This window comes from Nelumbo nucifera, chromosome 4 (assembly GCF_055504915.1).
Source record: "Nelumbo nucifera cultivar China Antique chromosome 4, China Antique-T2T, whole genome shotgun sequence".
Taxonomy (NCBI): domain Eukaryota; kingdom Viridiplantae; phylum Streptophyta; class Magnoliopsida; order Proteales; family Nelumbonaceae; genus Nelumbo; species Nelumbo nucifera.
The window spans coordinates 72,612,579-72,638,453 of NC_142652.1; positions in this window are offsets into that span (position 1 = coordinate 72,612,579).

Below are 25,875 nucleotides of genomic sequence, written 5' to 3' on the forward strand. Positions count from 1 at the left end.
TCCAAGTCCCAAAATTAATAATAAAACGAAGAAAAGAATAAATGTACCAAATAGCGTCAAATCCCAATCTATATATCGGGTCAACAAAATCACGGTAAAGGAAAGGCCCATAAATTGAGGTGAAATAAAATTATCAAACCACAAGATTTTATTGTAAGGATTATCAAATAAAGTCTCTTTATCAAATCCTAACTCACATAATTTCAACTCAATTGCAAAAAATGAATACTTCACAAACTTGAGCAAATACCAAAGTTCATCAATGCTCTTTCCTCAAGCCCGAAAAGTTTTTTCAAAGTTTCTTTAAAACATTGCATTTGTTTTCCAACTTCAAGCTTAGTCTTAGTCTTTTACTTTCTAAATGCTTTTTAATTTTCAACAAAGGTCCACTAATTTAAGACATTCCCCTTGCACGACCTAGTCTAGTTAACCATAGATTCTTTCATTCTTTCACATCCTTGCTAGGTTCCCTTGACCCACTCCAAGGAAGCCTTCCTATCTAACCACCTATACTTCTAACCTTCTTAGGACTCAATAGCCACACCCACTATTGAATCAACACCTCTGGAATCCCATCAACCCTAGCACTTCACACAAGTTTATTAACTCAACCTCACCCATAGCATCATACACCCTCACAAGTCCGGTTTAGCCTTGACCCAATCATGCGTAGGATCCAATATCTAGTTAGCTAAGTCATAGTAGCATCAATAGCTCTAGGTGCATACTAGGGGTAGGTCAGTTTTGTCATTATTTTTTGTTGTTTTTGCCCACACTTCAAAATTTGCATGAGCATACCACATGTTATTGCATGTTGCATCCCTAGAACTAGTCCTTAACCCACACCAGTTTATTCCCATTCATTAGATGCCTACAACCTAGATTGGTACCTTTATAGAACCAACAACATAGGCCCTTTAGACAACCAACTTTAATACATCAAGACAAATCAAATCAAAAGTCCAAATCCCTCATAAACTAAAAAGAACCCTTTTAGGATCATATGGAACAAGCCTCTCATCAACCTTCCACCGAGTAAAATTTGTCAATTGTTCTCTACCAAGAAGAATTGGCTAGGATGAAGGAGGACATCAAGGACATACAAGCATCCTAGCCAGAAAAAATAATCAAGTCCTAACCTGAACCTTCTTAGGTTAAAATCCCAAAATTCCACAAGAACGATGGATCTAGTTAGCCTAGCTAAGGAACTAAAAGGATCCACTTTGGATTGGTATACTTAGACACTCAGAGAACATTGAGCAAATTGGTGAACATTTTATCAAGAGTTTCGATGATCTAGAACACCTTAGGACGACATAGGACAAGCTTTCCTTAATTGCAAAAGGCTGGTGCACGCATTGAATGGAGAGCTAGAGAAGAGAAAATCCACTTAGAATCCACAAATCCCCTATTTGAGATCAAAGAACCTACTATAGTTGCCACTATACATCAACCTTCTTTTTCAACACAGAAATATCAAACTTTAACTAGAAAAGTCAAAAGACGATTCGCTCCCCTCCTTTTGTAGTCTCAATTGCCTCCTCGACTGATTGAGAGTGGATATCTAGCACCTTTGTCACCTAAACCAATTCCCAATCCCCTACCGAAGAGCTTCAAGTTGGGCAAGTACTACTCTTATCACCAAGTACTAGGGTACTCAACTAACAATTGCACAGTTATCAAGGTCAGCATCCAAGAACTAATCAACATCGAATAATATCCCTTAAAACATAACTAAAATATGTATCAAATTTGTAACCTTTTCAAGAACTATGACTGGTCTGATCCCTCACAAGGGGTACGTAGGCAGCCTAGGCATTGGTGCTTGGGTGCGATTCAAATACCAAATAAAAGTAATAAAAGCTTAGAACCCTCAAATACGCCTAAAACCCTAGGTTATCCACCCACACACCCTCTACGTACCAACCCAAATGGTTTAGGCATGTTTGCATTCATTTCATGCATATTTGCATGTTTGCATTCCATCTAAAGTCTAACGCTCTTAGCAAAAAAGATTACCACACCTACTAGATATCAATTCAAAATCCAACAAGAAATCGAGGAACTTCAAAAAACAATGAACCTTCAATGTTGATTGGCTAATCTCCCGCACAAGAGCAACACCGCCAGTTTTGTTTTGAATCCTACACCACCGCCTCAACCATACAAGAAAGAAGTGAAGAAGTTCAGCTCGTTACCTTGCAACATTTCCAACTTTTTCCCATCCTGGTCAAGAAAGGATACCTTCATTTATTGCCTTGGAAACCGCCTGCGAATCCAATAAATTTCAACCAAAAGGCTTACTATGCCTACCATCAAGGACCAAGACATGAGACCAATGAATGTTGGCAATTGAAGTATTCTATCCAGTGCCTCATCGATGATGGTCAATACAATCCTACGGCTCAAGCTTATGAACATATTGCCACCTAAAGAACATTCGCATTGAACTTTGTTTTTCTTTGTGCCTTAAAAGCTTAGTGTACTCAGTTTTTGCTTAATAAAATCTTGCTTTGTGTCTTTTATCAATCTATGTTTGTATCTCATTGCTTACTCCTAACAAAGCAACGAATTCAAATGGGCCCAATTTACCCTTCCACTGCATCTAGATTTGATGATGGAAAACTCATAACAAGTCTCATCGATGTGCCCTTGAGAAAAGTTAGTCGCTAAGTGAAAATTCAAAAAAGGAAATGTTTGGCGAAGGGGACAACATTGGGTAGCACAAGTGCTGAAGGCATAAGGGCAATGGAGTCAACACACAAAGTCAACATAAAGGCATCAAAACCACCGTCAACTACTCATTGATCAAAGAAAGGACTGGAGTCCATTTTCGGTTGATCATTTCCCTCGGTCCCTTATCATTCATTCAGATGATAGTCAGCCTAATTGAGCCTTTCTAAACCTTTCTTTGACAAAACCCACAACTTTCCAAAGATGATTGAATCAAAAGAACAATCAAGGGGCAAAAAAAAAAGAAGAGGAAAAAGCATGGAAAGAGCATGAAGAAAAAGCAAAAAAAAAACTAGGGGCAAGTTCACTAAAGGGCCCCACATTGTCAAAGAGTAATACTTCTCCCTTGAAGGATCAATTGGGGACAAGCTTAACATGTATTTCATTTCATAAGTCATACATCAATCAAGAGATGAAGGGAGGCCATCTATCAATCATTTCACCATGTCTTTGATCCACTAACCAATCCGTTGAACCTCTTCTTCGACTAAACCCCATGTTTCAAGAGACAGATGTCAAATGTTTGAATGCCCTTACAACAAGTCAAAAAAATGGGGAATAAAGTCTAAAGGAAAAACTAAGTCAGGAAAGTGCAATTTTGAAAAAAAAAGGAAAAAAAATTGGGGCAGCTAAACTAAGCATCTGTTTTCGAGTCCATCCTAACCCCACATCATTCTTTACCCCAACAAAAAGTCCTCCTGAACCAAGAAAGATGTGTAGCTCACGGCATTAAAAGACATGAAAAGCATTTCACATCTATATGCAATAAAAAAATAGAGAAAAAAGAGGAAAAGAAGAAGAACCAAAAAAGAAAGTGTTAAAGGCCCCATTTGTCAATTCAAGCATCTGAAACCTATGTCCAAAGAATATTTGAGCCATCTATCTTTTTGATTCTAAACCACGTCCTAAGCCATGATTCGTCCCATCTAATAAGACCTCCTCGATCTTTGAGAGATTTGCAAACTGACCTCGGGCACACTTTTTTTCGCTAACAATGGCAGGATCAAGTGTAGACCCCCAAGTAAACAGAAAAAAAAAAGAAGAAGAAGGAAAAAGAAGTCGGACCTGGAAACACTAAACTAGGGGAAAAAGGGCCAAAAAAGAGAAAAAAAAAAGAAAAAGAGAAAGATACATTCCAAACTTGGGGTAAGCATATCAAGCCACAAGAAGTTCGGTTTAGCAAAATTGTGAAGAGTCAACCTCTACTCGAAGGGGTAATTACCTCTTGCTCGAACATTTTCCTAAAGTAAAATTCCAATTGGCATCTGACATTTCTAAGACACATATCTTTGAAACCAACAATGTTGCTGTCATCAAATCTCACACAACATTAAGGGTAAACAAGCTCTTTTGAGTGTCATTGTTTTATCAGAAGTAATCTATCACCTTTCATCTAATCCTTATCAACCTCTTGTCATCATCTTCCCATCCAACATCATACGCATTATCCTTTTCTCCAGCCCAAATGTTTCAAAATGGCCAATCATCACAAGAAAAGAAGAAAAGGTTCCTCACCCGTTTACCTTGCTTCCAGATAGGCATATCATTTCCTGCACTATGGCATAAAAATCATTGTTTGATCATCGAATCTGTTTTAAAGTCACTCGTGGCACCAAAGTCCCTCGTGGCATCAAAGTCCCTCGTGGCACTGAAGTCCCTCGCAGCATTAAAGTCCCTCGTAGCATCAAAGTCTCTCATGGCATTAAAGTCCCTCATCGCATAACATTCTATTTTTTTTCTTATATAAAGCATCCAAAAATTTGTTTTCAAATCATCCAAAAGATTTTCAAGAAATCCAAAATCTTTCATCCCAACCATCCAAAAATCTTTCATCAAATCCAAAATTTTGGCATGCACCATCTATCCAAATCCAAAGCCACCTTTTTTTTTCATACTCCTATGCAAGTTGCTTTCATTTATGTTGTCCAAATCCAAAAGTCATTAATTATCCAACTTTCTCCCATCGAAAATCATCAAAATCGAAATCAAATATCATCAAAATCTTTTGTTTTGTGTAATCTACCTTCAGGCATAATCAAATACCCATCAAATATAATCGAAATCTATAATTTTGTGCGATCCGCCTTCGGGCATAATCGAAATCAAAAATCATCATAATCGAAAACCCATCAAATATCATCGAAATCTCTCACTTTGTGGGATCCGCCTTCAAGCATAATCGGATACCCATAAAAAATCATTGAAATCGAATATTCATCAAATATCATCGAAATCTCTCATTTTGTGTGATCTGCCTTCGGGCATAATCAAGTACCCATCGAAAATCATCGAAATCGAATACCCATCAAATATCATCGAAATCTCTTTCTTTGTGTGATCCGCCTTCGGGTATAATCGAATACCCATCAAAAATCATCAAAATCGAATACCCATCAAATATCATCAAAATTTCTCGCTTTATGCAATCTGCCTTCAAGCACAATCGAATACCTATCAAATATCATCGAAATTTCTTGCTTTCTGCGATCGACTTTCGGGCATAATCGAATACCCATCAAATGTCATCGAAATCTCTCACTTTGTATGATCCACCTTCGGGCAAAATCGAATATCATCAAAATTTCTCACTTTGTGCGATCTGCCTTTGGGCATAATCAAATACCCATAAAAAATCATCAAAATCGAATGCCCATCAAATATCATCAAAATTTCTCGCTTTGTGCGATCTGCCTTCAAGCATAATTGAATACCCATCAAATATCAACGAAATTTATCGCTTTATGTGATCTGCCTTCGGTCATAATCGAATACCCATAAAAAATCATCAAAATTTCTCGCTTTATGCACTTTCTTCTTCTGGCATAATCAAATACCCATCTAAATTCATCAAAATCTCTCTGGCATAATCTCTTACCATCAAAATTTATTACCTTGTTTAGCTTGCCTTCGTGCAAAATCTTGGAGTCAATCAAATGCAGTCGCTTGGCCTAATCCAAAAAAAAAAATCCCATGTAAGACCTTCGGGCAAATCACCCAATGAAGAGAAAGAACTATCATTTTGATCATTCTTAAGATCACTTTTAGAATTCAAAGATCCTTTTCCCTGGTGCATGGCAGTATGTCTAGAAGCACAAAAAGCTTGATAAGTTATGATCAAACCACCTTTTATGAAATCCAGACCGCTACTAGAAGCATTAAACTTACTTTAACATCGTACACATTGCACCACACAGTTTTCATTGCCCAAATTATCAAATTTTTAATGCGCCAGTAACTCCTATCTGAAGGGATCCTATTACCTCTCAGAATGACAACACACACTATAGCAATCACAGGACCTTTGTCAAGTTTTCAAAATGATTTCATGATTTCAACATCAAACATCAAAAATCAAAACCTGTAAAATAAAATCAAAATCCACATTAAACTTGCGTCAAATATTTTCAAAAATCAAAACTTGTAAAAACTGAAAATCAAATAACTATTTTCAAAAATTGAAACCTATAGAAAGCCCAAAACAAAAAACAAAATCCATCAAATATTTTCAAAATCAAAACCAGTAAAAAAACCCAAAATAGAAATCAAAATCCATCCCAAAACAAAAATCAAAATCCTTTGAAAAATCAAAACCGTAAAAACTCCAAAGAAATCAAAATCCATAAACTTCCATAAAATATTTTCAAAAATCAAAACCCATAAAAATTCAAAAACCATAAAATATTCAAATCAAATAACCAATTTCTAAAATCAAACACTTAAATCAAAAGCCAAGGTCCATCAAATGTTTAAATAAAATAACTAAAACCCATACAAATTCAAATATTTAATCAAATAACCAATTTCAAAAATCAAAACTTGTAAAAAAAAAACAAAACAAAAATCAAAATCCATTAAAATCAAACCCATAAAAACCCAAAACAGAAATCAAAATCCATCAAATATCTTCAAAAATCAAAACCCGTAAAACCCCAAAACAAGAATCAAAATCCATTAAATATTTTCAAAAATTAATGGACAAAATTCAAACTTAAATCAAAAGACAAAATCCATCAAATATCCAATAACCAATTTCAAATAAAAAACCACTAATAATCAAATCAAATAACCAATTTCAAAAATCAAAACCCGTAAAAATTCAAATCAATAGTCAAAATCAAACAAATATTCAAATCAAATAACCAAATTCAAAAATCAAAACCCATAAAAATTCAAATCAGAAGTCAAAATCCATCAAATATTCAAATCAAATCAAACCCATAAAATTTTAAATCAAAAGCAAAAGTCCATCAGATACTTAAATCACATTTTCAAAAAAATCAAAACCCATAAAAATTCAAATAAGGAGTCAAAAACTATTAAATATTCAAATCAACTATGTAATCAAAAGCCAAAGCCCATCAAATATTTAAATCAAATAAAACCCGTAAAAATTAAGTATTCAAATATTCAAATCAAATAGCCAATTTCAAAAATCAAACCCATAAAAACTCGAATCAAAATCCAAAGTCCAAATTAACTTAAACCGTAAAAAAAATCAAATCAAATCAAAATTTATAGACTTTCATGAAATCATCAATTCAAATGCCACAAAGAAAAAGATGAAACCCACACAAACTCAAACTATAGGCATCTAACAAATAACAAATTTGTAATCCATAAAAATAATAATAAAAGAAACTTAAATCCCATACTAAAAAAATATCAAATCCTTCAAAACATATGCACGAATTAATCAAAAATTAAACATCAACTAAGGCTACTTATTTTTGGGATGGCACCACTATGTTTTTCTAGCGTTTGTTTGACAGTTGCAATTGCCTTCCATAGCTTGGGATGGTATAACACCTTCCAAGTAAGGGTTCTGCACTACATAAACTTCAACCTTGACTAAAATTCCAGCATCAAAATCTCCTCCTCCAAACTTTTGGCCCTCACAAAAATCTTCATATTCATTTTTTTCTTTGTTGTCCAGCATCTTGCAACCTTCAACAAAGAGGGGCAGCTGTTAGCACCCAATTTTTGCTCAGTCCCTTTACCCTACCTCTTTGTACTCTCCTTTTGCATTCCAAAAACTTGAAACACAATCAGACCAACTTAAAACTTTTCAAACCAAAAAAACCCTCCTTTGACACAATCCATAGGACAAACAAGAACCTTGATCAGACATCATCCCCAAACTTAAAAAATTACAACTTAGTTACACATTAATTTTCATGATTAAACTATACAGGTCTACTGATCATCATGCCAAGTTCCCTTTTAAAGGCCCTGATGTACACAAATTCCAACTACTCAAAATCAAATCCAACATATCCATCACCTCAAGATCATGAGGAAACAATCAACTAGAAAATCCCACTTCGAATCTTCAACAACCAACCGCAAAAATATCAAGATCCCATTTGGATGACCATGAATGATTACCAAGATCAAACATATATTTCTCATATCAGAACCATCCACTTGACTCCTCACCCTAATCCATGCCTGCCTACCAAATTGTAGCTTAAAATTCCCTCATTTAACCCTCCATCAAGCCTAGATCCTATTTCAACAAATCTCATTAATTAGAGCCTACCATCCATCATCAGAAACTTACATGACAAATCAAACCTCATCACTGTATTCGGAGACCTAGAAAACCCTAGAATGTCAAATCTCATGACTAAACACCTTCGTTTGACCATTGAAAAAGTAAGATTCCATTTCGAACCCTCTCGATTGATTGGAAAACCATAAGCTAAGACCATGATCTGAACTAAATCAATCAATCTACACTTCTGATCAAAGATCCATTACTTCCATTAATTTAGGATGATCAAAAGTGCCAACCCACCAAATTTCATCCCAAAATTCCCTAGTTTGACCCTTTATCAAACAAATATTTTGTTTTAGCAAATCCCATTGATCCGAAATTGTCCGCCATAGATCTCAATCATCCCAACCCCATTTTCCCAATCAGATCTCACCATTGTGTTAAGAGACCCAAAAAACCCCAAGAGCCAAATTTCATGACTAGACTCATTCATTTGACCGTTAAACTACAAATATACCATTTCGACGCACCAGATTGAATTGCCACATCATCTGGCCCAACTTGAAGCCTTAAAAGGGTGATGGCTGACATCAAACCCATTTTTAACCCTTAAAACACTTGGACCAAAGAATTCGAGCCTAATAGGCTTAAAAATGCCAAATAGCCCCTACTTAAGACCAAGAAAAGACAAAATAGCTTTAAAAAGTTCATCAAATTTATATTTTTTGCCATTGTCAGCCCCAAATACGGGACTACAACGTCTAGCACGCCCTAAGCTCCCATTGGACATACAAAACCCGTGAAAACCACCCCCAAATCGAAGAAAATGTTTCACCAAACCTCTATTGAATCCTAAACACTGTATTTGGGCGAATTTTATACCCATCTCCCTCCATTTTCCCTATAAATAGAGGCCTAGTTCGAGCTTTAAGGAGGGAGGAGACTGAGAAGAAGAAACCCAAGGGGAACTAAAGGAAGGAAACCCAAGGAGGTCCCTAGAGAAAGAGAGAGAGAAAAGGAAGAGAAGAGTTTCCCAACTCCTATAACACACTTAGTTTGCCTGAGACCTCAAAATCCTTGAAGCCAAGCTCAAGCCTCATCCCCTGTTTTCCAGACTCAACACCAGAGATGCCCAACCTAGTTCCTGCCTTGCTCAATTTTCATTTGAAATCCTTTCAGCTGTTGGAAAGATTGTTTCAAGGTCGTACACGAGAGGTAAGTCACTCATTCCACTGTATCTTTGCTTTTAGTTTAGTTTCAAGTTGCTTCAAGCCCTAAAATCATGGGAAACTTGCCTTCCCAGCTTCCTCTAGATTTGAGAAAAAGAGGTAGAGAGGCGAGGGTCTTAGGGAAACTAGTACCTAAGACCCGATAACATCACCTCAAATCGATTTTGGGCAAAGTTGGAAACATTTTTTTCCAGATTTCAAGAGCTTTAAACAATCTTGTTAGTCCGTGTTTTGCCTAAATCTGAGTCTGAATAACTCCCGTTTTGGGCTGATAAAGCAGCTTGGAGAGAGGGGTGCCTAATACCTTCCCTCTCCCAATTCTTACAACCCAAAATCTCTTGGTTGTGTGCCTCTCCCATAGAAAACGGAGTCACTATCAAGGACTTAAATCAATCTTTTCAAACCTGAGAATAAGGGCCCATTTCCTCTAAAAAATGGGTGGCGACTCCAAATCTTTTGAGGCAGCCATGATTTTCCTGGAGCTCACAACTAGTGAACCACATTTTTAGAAAACAGCTTGGTTATATCGTATAGTCATACGTGGATGACATGCTGATAAAATGCAAGAAGGTAGAGTAGCACTTGGCCAACCTGGAAGAAGTCTTTAGCCTCCTCAGGCAATACCACATAAAGATGAACCCAACGAAGTGTATTTTCGGGGTCGATTCTAGCAAATCCCTAAGTTTCATGGTCACACAAAGAGGAATAGAAGCAAAACTAGAAAAATCGAGGCCATCATGGATGTAGTCACTGCTGACACACAAGGAGGTGCAATGTTTCACAGGCCGGATAGCTGCGTTGAGCATATTAATGTCAAAGTCTGTGAACCGTTGTTTTCCCTTCTTCAAAGCATTGAAAAAGGTGAAGGATTTCCAAATTATTGATGAGTGTGAACAGTCCTTTCAGAAGCTGAAATGATATCTAAGCTCACCGCCCTTGCTAACAAAGCTGAACCCTAGTGACCAACTCCTACTCTACCTTTCTGTCGAGGACATGGTGGTTAGCTTAGTTCTAGTCAAGGAGTAAGGCTAGGCCCATAAGTCGATTTACTACACTAGCAAGGTCCTAGAAAACACAGGGACATGGTATTCAAATGTCGAAAAGGTCACCCTCGCCCTTGTCACCTTGGCAAGGAAGCTAAATCCCAACTTTCAAGCAGACAATATCTGAGCCATGACTGACCAACCACTAAGTAAGTACTACAGAGGCCAAAGACGTCAAGTTGGATGGTTAAGTGGAGCATGGAGCTAAGAAAATTTGATATTGATTACGCACCTCAACTTGCCATCAAAGCCCAAGTCCTAACCAACTTCTTGGTCGAATGCACGTTCTCAGTCTAGGATCCAGCCGAAGGCCCTCCAACTTGGACACTCCACATTAAAAGATCGTCCAACCAACAACTAGTTTCATCCTCCTCAAACTAGATGACACCATTCTCAAGCATGCAATGTGGTTCGAGTTCAAAGCATCAAAAAACGAGGAAAAGTACGAAGCCCTAATAGCCAGACTCCAGCTTGCATGGGACATTGGAGCAAAGCGAATCAAAGCCTTTAGCGACTCCCATCTGGTGGTGAACTATATCACTAGACAATTCGAAGCACGGTAGCCCACCATGGCAAGCTATCTGTAGAAGGTACAGGAGCTCACCGACTAGTTCGATCATTTCACCATACAACAAATATCCAAGGCTAAGAATGTCTGAGCTAATGCTTTATCCAAGCTTGCAAGCTCACCATGGATGGACCTTGAGACCACATTTCGAATGGACACCTTAGTACACCCCAACATCTCTGAAACAGCTTTGGTAGTTCTCCTAGTACTACAAGAGTTATTGTGGATGGACCTGATCATATAGTACCTACGAGATGGCACCCTACCCAACAATTGGATGAAAGCGAAGAGACTCACTCGCAGGTCGGATCGGTATTACCTCATCTAAGGTTAGCTCTAATGCATATCACACACTCCCCTTACCTGCGATGTCTCCCTCTGAACAAAGCCAATTACATCCTCAAGGAGATACATGAGGGCATTTACGGAGACCAGTGTGCGGATCCTGGCATACAAAGCACTTCGGAAAGGGTACTTCTACCCCACAATAAAGCAGGATGTCGCCCAGATTGTGTGAAAATGTGACCACTACAAAAGGCATTCTAATCTACACCATCAGCTAGCAACCCCACTCATGCTGATCCTTAGCCCATGGCCTTTCGCTCAATGGGGTATGGACATCCTTGGAGCTTTCCCTATCACAGCCAATAAGAAGAATTTCCTCCTTGTCATCATAGACTACTTCACCAAGTGGGCTGAAACCAAGCCCCTAGCACGCATCACCACACAAAATGCCTAGGGCTTCTAGTGGAGTAGACATGTTCATGGTTCGTGCTTTGGGCCGGGCCCATTCAAATTTTGGCAAAAGCTAGGCCTGAGCCCGGCCCATGAATAGGTCAACTGTAGAGGAACATCATTTGTTGTTTCAGTATCTCCTAGGTACTCATTATGAACAATAACTCTCAATTCAATAATAGAAAGTTCAAAGCCTTATGTGCCAAGCTCAGGATAGACCATTGCAATACGAAAGTTCACTAACCCCAGAGCAATGGACAAACCAAAGTAACTAACCGGACCTTGTTGCACGGCCTAAAGATAAGGCTCAACAAGTTCAAGGGAAGGTGGGTAGAAGAGTTGTCGAGTATCCTTTGGGTTTACAAAACGACACCGAGAACAGTTATCGGAGAAATCTCGTTCAATCTAGTGTTCAGAGCCGAGGCAGTGATCTCCGTAGAGATTGGATCCCCGATACTTCGAACCTAGCTCTATAACAATGAGATGAACAACAGGGACCTACAAGCTGAGCACATGTCAGGATGGCAACATAGCAACAGAAGATGGCCAAGTATTACGACGCCAAGGTTCACCGCAAAGAGTTCAAGACTGGTGACCTCGTCCTTCGCAAAGTCATTGTGCCCAAGTTTGGAGAGGGAAAACTTGGTCCCAAGTCCCAACTGGGAAGGCCCATACAGAGTAACCAGGGTGCTCGGACGATTTCCTACAAGTTAGAAGACCTCGATGGAAGACTGATACCGAGGAATTGGAACACTAGAAATTTAAGGATGAAATACCAATGATTAATGTCGAGCTTCAACGATGGCCGGATAGCTTCTGTACTACGACCTAAAAGAAATAAAGTTCTTTCTTCTCAACCAACTGAGTAAGCACCGTACACACATCGGCCCGATCGAACTCTAACAGTCAAAGACCTAGAATCACTGCACACACTAGCATGGCCGGACTTCAACGGTTGAGGTCCTAGAATCGCACCAAGCGCTAAGGGCCAGTCAGCTCCTGATGACTAAGGTCTGAAGACCACCACACATAGGCAAACCCAACCCCAGCTAGGCATGGAGGGAACAACACCCCCACCATACATGGACGGAGAGCGGCTACCAAACTCCACACTTGGAGTCAGCCCCATTGAAGACCCTAGAGCACCTATCCATCCTAAAGTCGATACAGAGCTAGCCAAAGACCATGGTTAGCCTGATCGTAGTACAAGCCATGAGACCAAGCTCCTCATTGCAATAATTGAGAGTTCATAAGCACTTCGGCTAGTGCAACCCAAAGTGGGGTGAGACCAAGTGTCATTGAATTCCCCAATACGAAGAGTGAGAGCTCACTTCGGCTAGGACAACCTGAAGTGGTTTGGTAAGGACCTTCGCCAAATAATTGCAAGTTATGAACCGCGGATAATGCACAGAATTAGAAGCACATAACTAAAAAGAAAAAGCATTTCATTCACTTTAGTTTTTGTACAAAATAAGCCTCGCATTCTGAGTCGTACAAAAAGAAACAGAAGAAGGCTGCTACTATCAACTCTCCTTAGCCACATTGTCAGCACAGGTCTGCTCCTCGTAGACAATTGCGGGGTCAGGTTGTGTTGCCAACTATCCAGTGGCTTCCTCAGTGTCGAAAGGGCCCAACTTCTCCACAACGGCTGCTACCTTGGGGCACAAGCACAGGACCCTCCTTTTACAATGAGCAAAACCAATCTGCCAAGAGTCAATAGCGTAATCATCAAGCCCGATCTAGAACGCCTCAGATGCCATGTACTCAGTGACCACCTCCTCCTTTGCTCAGACCAACTTTGCCTCAATTGACTTCTAAGCTTTGGCCCGACCCTCCTTTAGGTCATGCACCGGCTCTTCAAGTTTTGTTAGTTGTCATCCCTATCGGCCAGGACCTTTAGCTCAAGCACCTTTGCCTTCATACGAGTGTTCTCCACTTCCCAAGCCTCGACAATCTGTCAAAGACTGTGCATCCGGTCAACCAGCGTGACAACACATATAGCCTGCAATACACCCAAGTCAATAAGTGCAATGAACAAGTAAGGGAAAGGAAAAGCAAGGTCGAAGAGGGTTACCACCACAGTCTCACAGATAGTCACACTCTCTAGGACCCCACTCGTGTAACCGAACACCTCCTTGCGAACCTCAAGCAACAAGATATCCTAGGCCAACCGCTCAAGGATGCCCACAGTCTCCAAAGTATCACCAAGATAGACACTCCAATTCAGCCGATAGACATCAACCTCCTCATCCACCTGGGCCAGAGGGGCCAAGTTCTCGAGACTTCGCAAGGAGTCAACAGTTGTCAAACGCGTAGAGGAGGCTACCCTCCTTAGAGTCGATCTTGACCAAATCACCCTCGTTGGATCTTGGCCTCTTTAATTGCCAAGGAGTAGTCTCGCCAGAGTGCTACTATTGAAGACTGTGCAACCGCCTTCCTAAACGTGGTAGCCTACATGCATTGTACCCTTTCCTCTTTGTTGTCGGCCAAAAGTAGTTCTATAAAGGAAAAGACATCAATCACATAAGGCCAAAGAAGAAATACAATGAAACTTACAAGTAAGGACAGACCAGTTGGGGGCTCCATCAGCCCGGCACAGACTAGCATCACAAACAAGGTGTACTCCTAGACGTGCAGTCTCACTAACCGTCGAATGGCCACCAACTCCTCTCAAGACAACTCGGCCTCAATCATGGAGGAGGGGGCCCCAACAAACACCTTGGTATTCGACCAAGCCGAGAAGTAGTAGTAGCCCTACTAGTACTTCTTCAGGTGCAAAAAATAAGTGAACATCGGCAAGGTGATATCTACGTTGTGAGCAGTGCAATAGCAAAGAAGCCCGATGAGGTACCTAAAGGAGTTCGGCATGAGTTGAACCGGCTGGATGTGGTGTCATCTCAGCACGGTCATGAGCCCAACATCAAGGGGGGATCTCAACCCGACTATCAAGCTAGACGCAGAGCTAATCGGGGTGAGCTGAGGTATCCCATTCACCTATTTCGGGACACCTCAACTCGTACTCCTCGAGAATGCAATACAACTCCTTAAAATGGGCCAAATCCTAGGGTGTTAAGCTACAAGGAGAGGACGCGAAGCAGTCGCCAAACCGCAGAGGGGTACTAGGCTCCCCCTTGGACATAATCTCTACATCGACTTCGTTGGTCTCCCCATCATCGACCTCCCGAGAAACCTCAGCCCCCTCGGCCTCGACCTCCTCACCTTCTGGGCCCTTAACCTCGGTTGTATTGGTGTTGGTCTCAGGAACCGTGAGTGCAAGAACCTCTTGACAAGGCCTTGACTCGAACTCACTACCCAAAGAGATACTAGAGCAGGAAGAAAAAGAAGACAAGGAAGAGGAGGAAGAAGAGGAAGACATCTTACCAAAGTAGGTAGTGAAGAACACCTGAAGCACCAATCAAGGACTGAGCACTTGTTGAACTCCTAAGCTCACTCTTACTTGAAAAGGACAAAGTGAAATAGCTCTCCCCTTTTCCTTATATAGAGGCATCCAATGGACGAGATCAAGTCAAATCAATGGCGCAGACCTAGTGCTGCACTCTATATGCACGCAACCATTAGAAGACGAAACGGTGCAACCCATATGGTCGATGGTGGAGAATTTGAACCGATCGGGCAACCTGCCAGTCCAGTTTGACCAAACCTCGACCAACTAAATAAGTTAAAGTTCCTTAGCTGGGGACTTAGGAGATCTTTCACTCCATCACGATCGAGCACTACACTCCTTGACATCAGAACTAGGGGAGTGGTATTTGAGTGGTGTCTGAACTGGTATAGAACGCCATGTGTCAGCCCCTGTGGCTAAGCACCTCAGACCACATCGCTACATCAGCACCACCCAACACACCCGCATCGTGAATGGATAAACTGGGGATGAGTTTCATGCAGACAAGGAAACATACTCCACTGAGGAAAGGGGAGCCGTCTGAGCACCTCAACGGATAACCTAATCCCAACAACCCCGCAGACCTAATCCGACTACAACATCGATGTTTGGCTATATATAGGCACCTCCCCCTCAAGATAAGGGACTTTGAACTCTCGATTCACTTCAGCACCCTTGCATTCACCTCAGTCTGGACTAACTTGATTTCTTCAGCTCATCCCCACCAATCTCCCTCTCTACTACTGACTTAAGCATCAGAATGCCTAACCGGGGAACAACTCCTCGGGAGTTTCCAAATCTATCAGTTTCCTATTGAAAGAAGACTGTCTATACTCTATTTTCATGGTCATCAGCCAACTAGCTAGAATTTCTTCCTTACGGTTGTTTGCCTTATTATGCTTGCAAGTATTAGCGCCATGGCCGATCTTGTAGCAATGAGTGCAATATTCTAGAATCTGCTCATAGACTACCTCTTGCCAAAAACCGTTACGGCTTGTTCCAATCCAAATGCGAGATGGATGTTTTTTTCAATAGATCCAACTTAATACAAACCCAAGCTGCATTTGTTCTAGAAAGACTTGTAGTTGCAAGATCAAGCTTTAGCATTGGGCCAATGGCTTGGGAAATAAAATGCAATATACCTTCCAAGAAAAAGTTAACTAGAAGAAAGGGGAGATTGATCCAAACGGAAACCACAAAATGCTCCCAACCGAACACAAAATCCGCCATCCACTTGAATAATCTAAATAAAAATGATTTGATTTTAAAGACATCATGCAACCACACTTTGAAAAAATCCTCCTCTATAGCGAAATGGATCAAAACATGTTTTGAATCCAAAGAAGTAACCCAAACCTCACATTCCAAAAGAAAAGAGCAAATAATGAAGTCTTGAATCACCAATAGTGTTGGGCAGCCATACATATACTTCCGATCAGGGTCCATTTGAAAATTTCATAGATCTGCTACAGAGAAGAAAACAACTGGTTCTCCCTGCTTAAGCCTTGCTTCAGTGATGAAAAAAGATAGTGTTGGCACCGAGATAGGAGAGAAAGAGCTTACTAATGCAATAAAATATTTCGCCAATGGAGCACCTGCCGGAACAGTCATGTCTTTGCCGTAGGAGTTACAGGGAAATAGGAAGTCACACCCCCGACGTCGACTCTTCTATAGAGAAACCCAAATGTTGTACACGAAATATTTGAACAATAATTACTCCTAAAATGTCAAGAAAAAGGAAATAGATTTTTTCACGTTGAGGTGTATGTTGGAATCGAGGAATGATCTTCAAAGAGGAACAAGAATTTTAATCTCTAATGGTTGGGATACCATTATCTTGGAGGACCTGTGGCTAAGGGTGTCAATGGATTGGTTTTGGATTGGACCCCATCCAAACTAAAATCAATTTGGATGGATTGGACAGATCAAATTGGACTAGTCCAGACTTAATGGTCCGAAGCATTTATTGGATTGGATTGGACCTGGTCCATCGGTAATGAATTTATATTGGATTGAGTTGGATTGAACTAATATCTAGTCCATTGATATAAGACAAGAATATATGTGTCAGTGGACTGGGTTTGGGTTGAAACCAATCTAAATTAAAACAAATATGAACAAATTGGATGATCCAGACATTGAATTGAACCAGTCCAAAATGTTCTAAAATATTCATTGGATTATATTGGGCCTAGTCCATTTGTAATGGATTCACATTGGAGTAGATCGAATTGGACCAAATCCAGTCCAATTGACACCCCTACCCATAGCTGCTAGGAAGGTGCTTTTCAAAATGACAAAAAAGCAGAGCTTATTGACTCTAATAAAGGTGGATGGAATGCTGATTTAGTAAGAGATTGTTTTAATCCTGATGTTGCTAATAAAATTCTAGCCAGGGATCTTCCTGTAAATCCTCATGCTTCTAAGGACAGGCTGGTATGGATGCTTACGCCGCATGGTAAATTCACATGTGCCTCCATCCAACTGGTGTTCTCTATGGATCAGGCAGACTCTTCCCATAGCCACCATTCCCTTGAAAAACATGTCATGGAGGGCTTTCTAGAAGATTTTTTTGGAGATGTACTCAAAATATATTGCTTGTGAATGGTATCCTCGCTCACTACACTAATAAATGTAATGGTTTGTGTCCTCTATGTAATAAGGAATTTGAGGATATAAACCATTTATTTGTGAACTGTGAATTCATGAGAAGAAACTGACACACTTTATTTATTATAAATGCAGTATCAGGACACGTGATAGTGATATATTGAAGTGCACGAGATCGATCTGAGAGTGGTGTACCATTCATTTTAGAAATATTTGTTGATGCTGCCATGGGTGTGTTGAGAGGCTTGACTCTTTTTAGATCAACACGATAAAGAATATCAGAAATATAACATTGTTGAGAGAGGCACAATCCAAAAGAGTTGTGATGTGCCTCAATGCTTAAAAAATAATGCAAGGGCCCACGGTCCTTCATTTTGAAGGTTTGAGAGAGCTTGAATAGGAGAAGAGACCACCATTAAGTCAGAGCTAGTGGTGCATCAAGTACAAGGGTGTTATCAAGCAACTCTTGTACGAGGGAGTGCACATAGGGGCAGAATGGGAAGAAGAAGTATGTCCAGTAATTGGTGGCAAGCTTGTACTATCCAGAGATTGTGAGAAGACGCATTTTAGATGTGACGGGCTAGAAGTGGTGGTGGATGGAGCAAGATGAACTTGCAACAGTAGTGGCAGTGGAACAACTGGTTATAAGAATACTCCATCAGATTGAGAAGAAACAGCCAACAGAGAAGAGGGAACTGTTAGACAGTTTTGTAAGCCCTTACCTGCAATCCAATTTGATGTACTTTTGATTCATGTTATTTGGTATAATTCTGTGTAAGACCCTAAAACTGGACACTTATTGAGGCTCGTGTTAGTTTTAAATGTTCACAGCCATTGGATAAGTCTGGGGAGATTTATCCTGCCAAGGCTGATACTGGTGTGCCACCAAGTGTTGGGATGGTCTGTCTCGGCTACCAGGGTAAGATCCAAGGCACATGCAATATGGGATTACTCGAATCCTTGAACCGGACCAGATTTTCAGTATTGCCCTGGACCTTGGAGATAGATGGGCAAAACCGGAAAGTTACACCTGACCCCTAGACTCGATTATGACACTTCACTAGGTGTCGAATCGGTCTATCTTTGATATGCCAATCAGTGAGTTCCTTAGCGGGGATCAAAACCTGGGTATGTTGGGATAGTCTGAGAATTCATCTGAGTGGGTGATCAAAGTGACAGGATCAGCCCCTTTGTCGGGCAAAGGTAATGATCGGGAATGCACTCTCTCTGATGGAAACCAAACTGCCGGCAATTGATTTCAATCATTGGAATTTTGTTTTGCGAAATTAATACATAATATAAATATATATATATATATATTTGTACAGTTTCAAAATGTTTGCAAATGGTTTTAATTCCCGGGATCCATGTGAGTAGAGAGTGCGGCACTGTTCCTTGCAGCCGAGGGAGAGGTCCTCTCTTGTCGGGCAGTGCTTGATCATTAAGGGCTGAGAGGTTAAGTGTAAGACCAATTAGGATAGTACCTGATGGGCTAATCTTGCCCCTGCCCACAGTCCCTGGGTTTTTATAAGATGGCTTGGCCTAGGGACCACTTAATGTAAGTGTTGGGCCCATAGGGTCCATGTGATGGGCTCAAGGGTTTACTGAGCTTTTTAGTGAATTCGGCTGGGCCTTGTAATAAAGGCTAGGCCGAACCCATGTGACTGGTGTGTAGATCAATGCTTGGGTCCCACGCCATACAAAGAAGCCCAATTGGGCAGCAGATTGGAAACTAGTTAAGCACTAAACATTTAATGGGCCAAAAGCCCATTTCGAGCTGGGCTGATATGATCACCCATTTACGGGGCGAATCTGGGATTGAAGTTAGCAAAAGGATTGGGCCTTTAACCTTATCCACTCTGCGAGACCAAATTCAAATTAGATTTGAATCTGGTAACCTTCTGATAAGATCAGGAGTAAGCTAACATAATCTGCAGATAGGATTAAGATCATCCCCTATCCAAATACTGATTTGGATTGGGATAACTCCTAATTAAGGGGTTTCTTAATCAAGAAGAAAAGAGGAGAAACTCTAAGAGAGAAAACAATCAGATTTTGAACCTGGGGATTGTGAAGAAATCATCCTGCATATTGAGATTAGATCTCATACACATTCCAGAGAAAAGAGAAGCAATTCAGCCATCTTCGTCCTAGGAGTTCTCCTCCAGCCGCCGCCATTCTTTCTTACAAGATTCGATCTTTGAAGAAGAAAGAAATCAAGAAATTGTTTCTTGACATCAGTTTTGCAGAAAAGACTGAAAAAATTTGGTGCTTAGAGTTTTCAGTGGATTCTTGCGAAGGATTCAGTGTGTAGGACGCACCCTGCTGGTTCCGTTCCACATACAGCTGTGTCATCTTCAGCAGGAGCGGATCTTGGTATCCTCTTTGGGCGTGAACACCAACTTTGGGAGATACTGCATCTCTGGATCAGTTATAATTCCTCCCATCCCTTTTGGTTCAGATCTAGTTCGATTATGGTTCAAGTAGGATCCTTGAATATTGTATTCTTAAATTAGGGATATGATTCCCAGTTGGAAGAAGGTAGGAAAATTTTTGAAATTCGCCCACCCATTCCGCAACCTTCATGGCGTTCATTAGATGGATCCTACCATTCTTTCAGGAACACCTGGAAATAATTTCTCATCAAACACAACATGGAGAGAGATATATGTATTTCCAGATTTATGATCATAACACCAATAGCCTTTATGAGAGGCACTACAACCAAGAAATATGCACTAGTTAGAACCAAACTCCATCTTGTGCTTGATGTATGGTCAAAGAAATGGGTAGCAACCACACCCAAATGTCTTTAGCAAAGAGTAATTTGGAGCCCTGCGGAATAGCTTCTACTGATCAAGAATGTAGCAGTTTCAGCAGCATTATCCCAAAAGGACTAAGGAGAGAGGAGGTAGTCAATAGAGATAACTAGGCTTGTTCACGAGTCAGGCTTCGGGCCAGGTCCATTCAAATTTTGACAAAAGCCAAGCCCGAGACCGACCTATGAATAGGTTTAGAGATAACATGGACTCTACCACGTGGCGATGCTTCCTTTCAATTCTTCCATTTTGCTCGTGGCTATGAGGGCAGGTGAATCTATGTGCAATGCCTTCGACATTTAAGAACTAAGCAAGACGCCTATATTCTCCTCCCCAATCAGATTGAAACATCTTAATCTTAGTATTAAAGAGATTTTCAACATGCCTTTTAAACTTGACAAATACATCAAACACATCTAATTTCCATGAAATAGGAAAAAGCCAAAAAAGGAATGAGCATCATCCATAAATAAAACATGATATTTGTAACCATTATTTGAAATAACAGGGGTTGGTCCCCATACATCTGAATAAACTAATTGCAATGGACCTAAAAAAGTAGTACCAATGTTTTAAAAATCGGCCCAGAGGCCAAACCATTTTTGCCTCCGAGTTGTGAGTCACCAGTTCGACCATCCAGGTCAAACGGGTTTGATCATCCCATATGGCTGGCCTTTGAATGGCTGCTGACATTGGCTTATCTCACAACTGTATTGAAGGAGATGCTTAGGAGATTGTTTGTCTTGTTGGATGTTGATGAAGGGTGATTTGGCTCGACCTAGCAAAAAGGAGACACGTGGGCGCGATCTGATCAAGGGATGACAGCTCAGTCTGGCAAGCCTAGTTCGCAACATTTGGAGCTCAGGTATTCATCCACCTCGGCCCAAAACCCACCTCGGTGTAGAGGCATCTCGACATTCAATCCAGTTCGAGACTAAAGAATCGAAGTACCAGATAGGAGCTAATGACCCGAATTGCCACGTAACCGACTCCAGAGGTCTCTCCAACAGATCCCAAGTTGCTCGAGATCATGATAAGCTAACAAATCCTAACTTTTTCGAGATCACGATGTGAACTCGTCTCGGCTCCGCCAGAGTCGGAGATGAAACGATAAGCCTTATCTACATACCGCTCCTCCAAAAGCGGAATGAACCTTATCTCCACACCCCGGAGATCCCGGAGCTCTTTTGTGAGACTCACGACTACTCCAGTATATAAAGACAGAAACCTCAAGGCAAAGGTACACATGATTACTCTACTCTCTAGCACTCAAGCTCTCAAGCATTCAGCTCGCATTTACAGCATACTTACTGACTTAAGCATCGGAGCGACCTCACCGGGTTAGCTACCCCGGGTTCTCTGATAGATTATTTTGCAGACTGATCCAGCTTGCTATCTACCTGGAGTCCGAATCGCCCCCCAGCTAGGAGTAGTCAGATCGTGCACCATCAATTAGCGTCATCAGTGGGAATTTCGATCAAAAGGTCATTCCTACCTCTTTGCAGCTTCAGCTCAACTTCAACTTCAATGGCATCCTCCAGCCACACCGGGAAAAGCGTCGAGATGAACACCACTAGGGGGCAAGCCCAGCAGCCAACCTTTCCCCAAGCTCCTACGGTGTGCATCGAACAGTTCACCATTCCCCTCATAGTGTCTGGAGTCCCATCGCTAACTGCATCATCGAGCACCGCACAGGTGAGCGCCCCGCTTCCCACAGTGGTAGACGCAACTTTCTCCGAGCCCTTCGTGGTTCCTCCCGGAGTGGGGAGTTCCCAGTTCCACGACCTCGTTCAGTGCGTCCGGGCCATTCAGATCCAGATGTAGCAGGTCCAACAATTTCAGCAGTACTAGCATTATTACTTCTACCAGCAATATCAACACCAGTTCCCCCCACTACAGACAAACCAGCAGTCGGTCCCACTTTGGCACCTAGGGCCCCATCACGGTCAGAACCCGAATCGCCTTAGGATTAACCAGAACATCAATTGATCCCCCCCATCGGGGCGAAGAGACCTCACAAGCACCGATTCCTCTCAGGAGTCAAGTCTCACCTCGAGGGAGGAGAGAAGGTCAACACACTCCACTGACCTCACAAGGAAATCTCAAAAATAGGTTCAAGGATAGTCAACTGAATCCGCCTCGGAACTCACAACAAGAGAATGATGGCTCACGAGCAGATAACCAGTTCGGGGTTTGAGGTGCGAACTCGAGACATGACATCTCCGTCCCCCGTGATAGTTAGCCCCAGAATCCCTCGAGAAACCAAGATCAGCCTCACGATAGGGCTGCAGTACTAGATCAAACTGAAGTCAGTAGCACTAATGCCGAGCCAAGAAAGAAGCAGCAGCAGAGACGTCGCAAGACATGCCGTACCTCGGTCGAGAACAGCCCGCCAGTAAAGCCAAGCCAACGAGAAGAGCAAACCGAAGGGAAGGAAGAAGCGAGCTCGGTGGCTACAAAGACCGCTCCTCCACTACTTTGCAAGTCATCTCCTCTGTCTCCCGAGCTCTTGGCGGGCTCTATGCCAAAAGACTTCAAGATGCCCCCATTAGACAAGTACGATGGGTCCTTCGATCCTTACGACCACGTGGACTCTTTCCAGTCCCAGATGCACCTAGCTGGAGCTGATGAGTCTTGCATGTGTGTAGCCTTCTCTACTACCTTTAAAGGGGTAGCTCGAACTTGGTACCGGAACCTCACGTTGGGCTCAATCAAAAGTTGGTTGCAATTCACTGACTTGTTCACTGCACATTTCATCACCAACAAAAAGTGTCTTAAGTCCCAGGAAAGCCTTCTCAATGTGGTTCAGAGGGAAGGAGAATCGATCAAGAGATATATCAAACACTTCACACTTGCCTGCAGATACCGGACCTCGACCCGGCAGTGAGACTCACTGCAACCAAGAAAGGATTTACCCACAAGGAGTTTAAATGGCATGTTGTAGCAAACAAACCAAAGGACATTACCGAGTTCCTTAAGCTCGCAAATCTGTTCATTGGTACCGAGAAGGAGATCAATCAGAAGGTCAACAACCCACCACCAAACAAGAGGAAGAGAGAAGTGAAGGAACGAGTAGTGGCGGACAGAAGAGGAAGAAAAGCAAGTCCTCGAACAGGGGAAGAAACAACTCAAGAAGTCGGTTCCCCTCGCGATCTCGTAAATCAGGTCGGCGCTCCAGGACCCCTCCTGTGGAGAGAACGAACTACACACCCTTGAATGCTAAAAGAGGAGAGATCCTAATGGCCATTAAGGATTCCTCCTTCGTCAAATGGCCTCCCAGGTTAAGGAAAGACCTACCAGCAAGAAACCTGAACATTTATTGTCACTTTCATCTAAATCATGGGCACAGTACAGAGAACTGCAGGAACCTTCGCAATGAAATCGAGAAACTCATCCGACGCGGATACCTGAAGAATTTCATCTTACGCGAAGAAAGGAAACAGACAGATCGGCATGCAGACCGACAGGGAGATCAGAGGAATGCCCAAGAAGCCAGCAAGAAGAACAAGCAACCGCCACGACAATGGCCAGAAGAAAGACCGATCTGCGGGGTAATTAACATGATTACCGGCGGGTCCATCATCGCGGGGTGTACATCGGCAGCCGGGAGGACCTCGGTGCGTGAGCTAGAAAACAAAGAGGAAAACCCGTCAAAACGACCTCGGCTTCAAGAACCGATATACTTCACTGAGGACGATGCATGCGGGATCCAGTATCCTCACCACGATGCCCTGGTAGTAAAGTTGCGGATCAATGACTTCGAAGTAAGCGGATATTGGTAGACTCAGGCAGCTCGGCCGACATACTCTTCAAGGAGACGTTCGATAAATTACAACTACAGCAGAGTGACCTGAAACCGGCAGACACCCCTTTAGTAGGGTTCAACGGTGAAGAGGTCAGACCTCTTGGACGAGTCACAGTACCTGTAGAAGTCGGCACGTGGCCAAACATCGTACGGTTTGAGCACACCTTCCTGGTAGTCGTGACTCCCTCCCCCTACAACGCCATAGTAGGTCAGCCCATCACACAGGTTCTACGTGTGGTAGTATCCACTTACTATCTAGTGATGAAGTTCCCAACTGATTACAGGGTGGGAGTCATGCAAGGTGACCAACTCGAATCGCGCAAATGCTACTTAGCTGCTCTTAAAGGGAAGGCGAAACTAGCAGAAAATGTCAAGCTCGAAAGACCTGTGGAGTACACCAACGAGCGAGCTGCCCCAACAGAGGAGACGGTCCACATACCAGTCTCTGTTGATGAACCGGCCAAGACTCTCCAGATTGGTGTCTCGATCAATAAACCACTCCACTCCTACCTAGTAAGTTTCTTACTCAAAAACTTGGATATTTTTGCTTGGTCCGCAGCAGAAATGCCCGGAATTGATTCAAAAGTTATAACTCACAAATTGAACACCGACCCTTTAGTCAAGCTAGTAAGGCAGATGAAGCGCAACCTCGCCCCGAAATGTTGGAGGGTAGTCGATGAAGAGGTTTGGAAGCTCCTAGCAGCAGACTTCATCAGGAAAGTCCATTACCTGAGCTGGGTGGCTAACCCAGTTCTGGTGAAAAAGGCCAACGGCAAGTGGCGCATGTGCGTCGATTACACCGACCTGAATATAGCCTGCCCGAAAAATTGTTTCCCGCTACCCAAGATCGACCGCCTAGTGGACGTGACCTCAGGGCATGAGTTGTTGAGCTTCCTGGGTGCTTATTCCAGTTACAACCAGATTAGGATGGACCCTGCTGACGAAGAGAAGACCGCCTTCATAACCGAGCTCGGATTATACTGTTACAAGGTCATGCCCTTCGGATTAAAAAATGCTGGGGCAACCTTTCAGCGCCTTGTAAATAAGATTTTTGAGTCGTTAATCGGCAATAAAATAGTGTTATGTTGATGACATGGTCGTGAAGACTCAGTTTTTGAATTTTTTATTGAATGATTTAAAAAGTGTTTTCCAAATTTTGTGAAAATATAACATGAAGTTAAATCCGAACAAGTGTGTCTTCGAAGTCACCTCAGGAAAATTCCTAGGCTATATAGTCAACCGTCGTGGCATCGAGGCCAACCCGGATAAAATAAAAGCCTTCCTAGATATGAGACCACCCCGCAAAATAAAAGAGGTCCAGAAGCTAACTGGCCGGATAGCTGCCCTGAGTCGTTTCATGTCCAAGTCAGCAGATCGCTGCCTACCCTTTTATAAAGCTATAAAAAAGAGTAACGACTTCGAATGGACTGAAG